This window comes from Lepeophtheirus salmonis, unplaced genomic scaffold (assembly GCF_016086655.4).
Source record: "Lepeophtheirus salmonis unplaced genomic scaffold, UVic_Lsal_1.4 unplaced_contig_1059_pilon, whole genome shotgun sequence".
NCBI classification, from domain to species: Eukaryota; Metazoa; Arthropoda; class Copepoda; order Siphonostomatoida; family Caligidae; genus Lepeophtheirus; species Lepeophtheirus salmonis.
Genome location: NW_027289164.1, coordinates 44,065 through 49,401, shown reverse-complemented (window position 1 = coordinate 49,401; position 5,337 = coordinate 44,065). Strand labels below are relative to the sequence as shown.

The following is a 5,337-nucleotide window of genomic DNA, read 5'->3' as shown; positions in this document are numbered from 1 at the left end:
ATTCCTTAATCAGGATGTGAGTCATGGAATTTTGCAGGGGAAGAAATCTTCGGTACATTCCATCAATTTCACGGAATCATCAATGTATTTTAAAAAGGTTTTAAAAATTTTTTAACAAATATTTATCTTCTCTTCGAGTTTACGTTGTGTTTGTATTACTATATAATTTAGCTGACATGACATCTCATAGGTAAGGCTGATAATTTTGGTAAGAATAGAAAAACATGCGAGGAGGAAGGAATAAATACGCATGACATCATTGTTTAAACAGGATACATCTTCTTCTAACAAGAATCGTTATCATTCCCGTCTATATTATTCAATATTAATATAATATTAGATGATGATAGTCGATAGAGAACTGAATAAAATGCCTAAATTAACGTCGTCTTAGACCTAGCCTGTGTTGAAGATTCAATTTATAGAAATACCTCCATTCTAAATTGTGAAGTTGAGAGAATTTTCAGCATGTTTAGAGTCATCTACACCAAATTACGATCAAAGTTATAAGTAAAAAGTATAAAATATTTACTGATTTCGAAATGGAACTCTGAATTTTGTACTATCTTTAGTAAGTATTCATTTTTTTAAATCTAATCATAAAATATGATTTTATTTTAACTAAAAATATAAATAATTGTGATACACAACACATAGAAGGCAAAAACAACTTCTTAAATGGTCACAACAACGGGGGTAGTAGCTTTGAATGGTTTGCAACTAGTTTGTCTGACACTAGTTTCTTTACTTAAAGACTTGGGTATGATTATTAGGTTTTCCCATATTACATTGTCAATAAATATTACTTTTCACTTAAGGATTAGCTAGGACATTACTACATAATTAGCTTTTGCTCTAAATCTTTACGATGTCATGTTAGAAAACTACAATAAGTCAAGAATGGTTGCCTGAATTTTCTTATCAGTTATAAAAGAGTCTTATTTTTATATCTAAGATAAGTAATTAAGGTTTAAAATTTGACTGCATGGATTAACGTTTCTTTTTTTATATAAACATGAAATAAATGAAAGTGGGATTCTAAAAGCTGATCCTACTAAGATTGGAAGAAGATATGGATTTAAATCTAACATTATTTTATGATTTTAACATTTACTTTATTATTAATAATTATTAAGATCTCATCGGTAGAGATATATTTATCCTGTGCACAATTGTATATGCAACTTGCACATGAAGACAAAAGTGTGATGACCTTTGAGATTAAACTCCACGTCTGGCTTGTGTTTTGTAACCTAAAGTTATGACATATTGAACTGAATTCCGATGTTAGAACAAGAAAATATTATTCGGATCAATCTATTATTTTAATATTCTGTATTTATAATTTATTGTTATTATTAGTTATATGATTCTAATTGTTTAATTTTGTATATTTAACTTAAATTTATGATGGTATATTCTTTTGTATGTAGATTATATTTAATTTAAGCCTGCTATTTTAAACTTGGAACTTCAAATATATTTCGAAATACTCTTTCTTTGTCGTTTTATTAGTTATTATTCTGAGAATATGGTTCATAATAAATTACAATTTCATAGAGTGTAACGTTTTCAAATCTACTGTAACGGATAAAAACTGTCTAAGTAATTATACGTAGTATATCTTTATTAAACATTTTGCTTATAAATACTTTCGTTATACCCTCAAAAATCATAATAAAACAGGCAAATGATAAATACTAGATGTGATTATCAGTGAAAATCACATCAGTATTTTAAACAATGATACCATATGTATTTCTCCCTCCCCCCGTCTCCTCGCACGCGTTTTTCTCTACAATATTGTCAACTATACTTATAAGTAAGGGTGATAATTTTGGTAAGAATAGAAAAGCGTGCAAGGAGGAGAGAAAAAACACTTATGGCATCATTGATTAAATAATATACATCTTCTTCTATCAATCAAGAACGTTATCATTCCCATCTTTATTATTCAATATTAATTTAATATTAGATGGTAATAGTCAATAGAGTCCTGAATAAAATGCCTAAAATAACGTCGCCTTTTGTCTGGATTTCTGAAAATGGAGGCCCAGGAAATTGGAAAATACTTACCAGATGAGAAACAGATGGTTTGTCGATATAAATGCGCCTTTAGTCCCCTGTCTAGAATTCCACGCCACTCATTATCCTCATCTCATATCAAGAGCATGGATATTCATCTAAAAAATCAAGTTAATGATGAATACATCAAGTCAGACTTTAACTCTGATCTCACAAAGATGCTTATTGCATGTAATATAACCTTATCCATTGCTAATCATCTACGTTCAAAAAATTTATGGAGAAATACCCGGGTAAACCTATCCCTTCCCTTCTTTAAATTAATGGAGGATGTGGGTACTGATGTCATTTACGGAAATACATATAAAAATGTTTTGAGTCATCCACACCAAATGACGATCAAGTTATCAGTAAAAAGTATAAAATATTTACTAATTTCGATATGGAACTCTGAATTTTGTACTATCTAACAGTAAGTATTTAATTTTTTTTTTTTAATCTAACCCTAAAATACGATTCTATTTTAGCTAAATATATCAAGAATTATGTTACACAACGCATTAAATGGCAAAAACAACTGCTTAAATGGTCACAACAACGGGGTAGTAGCTTTGGATGGTTTGCAACTAGTTTGTCTGAGACTAGTTTCTTCACTTAAAGACTTGGGTATAATAATTAAGTTTTCCAATATTACATAGTCAATAAATATTACTTTTTTTATCACTTAAGGCTTAGCTATGGTTGATAGGCTCCAAGAAATGGTGTTCAGAAAACTCATTAAAGGCAAAAACAACTGTTTCAATGGTCACAACAAAATTAGCAATTGTGTATATCCTTCATGATAATAGTATGTTGTTATATAAGCATAAATAACGGAGAAAATATCTTTTTTGATGCTCTTAATAAGAAGTAATATCGCCGGACATTACTACATAATTAGCTTTTGCTCTAAATCTTTAAGATGGGTTTATTTCTAACATCTTTTTATTAGTATATTTATTTTCTAATTTTATGATTTTGACATTTACTTTATTATTAATAATTAGTTAGATCTCATCGGTAGAGATAATCTATCCTGTGCACAATTGTATATAGCAACTTTCACATGAAGAAGATTTTTGATTAAACTCCACGTCTTGCTTGTGTTTTGCAACCTAAAGTTATGACATATTTAACTGGATTCCGGTGTCAGAACAAGAAAATATTATTTTGATCAATCTATAATTTCAATATTCTGTATATATAATTTATTGTTATTAGTTATATGATTTCAATTGTTTAATTGTGTATGTTTAACATAAATGTATGATGGTATATTTTTTATTATGTAGATTATATTTAATTAAAGCCTTTTTTTTTAAATTTGAAACTTCACATATATTTCGAAATACTCTACTTTGTCGTTTCATTAGCTATTATTCTGAAATAAGGTTAATAATGAATTACACTTTCATGGAGTGTGACGTTATAAAATCTACTGTAACGGACAAAAAACGTCTAAGTCAATTATACGTAGTATATCTTCATTAAAATTTTTGCTAATAAATACTTTCGTTATAACCTCAAAAATCATTATAAAGCAGGCAGGTGATAACCACATCGGATCGGTCTTTTAAACAATGATACCATTTGTATTTCCTCCCCCCTTCTCCTTGCACGCGTTTTTCTCTACAATACCATCAACTTTACTCATAAGTATAGTTGATAATATTGTCGAGAAAACGCGTGCAAGGAGGAGGGGGAAAAAATACATATGGTATAATTGTTTAAAATACTGATGTGATTATCATCTGCCTGCTTTATTATGATTTTTGAGGGTATAACGAATGTATTTATTAGCAAAATGTTTAATGAAGATATACTACGTATAATTGACTTCAACGTTTTTTTATCCGTTACAGTAGATTTGAAAACGTCACACTCCATGAAATTGTAATTCATTATGAACCTTATTCTCAGAATAATAGCTAATGAAACGACAAAGTAGAGTATTTGAAATATATTTGAAGCTCAAAGTTTAAAAAGAAGGCTTTAATTAAATATAATCTACATACTAAAAAATAAACAATTAAACAATTAAAATCATATAACTATTAATAATAATAAATTATAAATACAGAATATTGAAATAATAGATTGATCCAGATAATTTTTTCTTGTTTTAACATCGGAATTCAGTTAAATATGTCATAACTTTAGGTTGCAATACACAAGCGAGACGTGGAGTTTAATCAAAAAGATAATCACCCCTCTTCTTCATGTGGAAGTTGCTATATACAATTGTGCACAGGATAGATATATCTCTACCGATGAGATCTAACTAATTATTAATAATAAAGTAAATGTCAAAATCATAAAATTAGACAATAAATATATTAATAAAAAAATGTTAGAAATAAATTAATCGTAAAGATTTAGAGCAAAAGCTAATTATGTAGTAATGTCCGGCGATATTACTCCCTATTAAGAGCATCAAAAAGATTTTCCCCGTTATTTAGGTATGCTTATATAACAACATACTATTATCATGAAGGATATACACAATTGTTAATTATAATGCAACACCCAATGTAACTACCCTCGTTGTTGTGACCATTTAAACAGTTGTTTTTGCCTTTTATGAGTTTTCTGAACACCACTTCTTGGAGCCCATCAACCATAGCTAAGCCTTAAGTGATAAAAAAGTAATATTTATTGACTATGTAATATTGGAAAACCTAATTATCATACCCAAGTCTTAAAGCGAAGTAAGTAGTCTCAGACAAACTAGTTGCAAACCATCCAAAGCTACTACCCCCATTGTTGTGACCATTTAAGCAGTTGTTTTTGCCCTTTACTGAGTTGTGTATCATAATTCTTGATATGTTTAGCTAAAATAGAATCATATTTTATGGTTAGATTTAAAAAAAAATTGAATACTTACTGTGAGATAGTACAAAATTCAGAGTTCCATTTCGATATTCGTAAATACTTTTTACTGATAACTTGATCGTCATTTGGTGCGGATGACTCATAACATTTTTATATGTATTTCTATAAATGACATCAGTAACAACATCCTCCATTAATTTAATGATGGTTCCTCGGGAAGGGATATGTTTACTCCATTTTCTCCATAATTTTTTTGAACGTAGATGATTAGCAATGGATAAGGTTATATTACATGCAATAAGCATATTTGTGAGATCAAAGTAAAAGTCTGACTTGATGTATTCATCATTAACTTGATTTTTAGATGAATATCCATGCTCTTGATATGAGATGAGGATAATGAGTGGCGTGTAATTCTAGACAGGGGACTAAAGGCACATT

The 5,337-nt window shown here is 28.8% G+C and overlaps 1 long non-coding RNA gene across 1 annotated transcript; it reads right to left on the bottom strand.

Annotated features, from left to right (window-relative positions):
- Positions 1-4,165: 4,165 nt before the first annotated feature.
- LOC139907430 (uncharacterized) lies at positions 4,166-5,111 on the bottom strand. The gene is made up of 3 exons (XR_011784032.1): positions 4,949-5,111; positions 4,756-4,895; positions 4,166-4,693 (listed from the first exon to the last, which is right to left on the bottom strand). It is a non-coding gene; the product is annotated as an uncharacterized lncRNA (long non-coding RNA).
- Between the last annotated feature and the right edge of the window lie 226 nt (positions 5,112-5,337).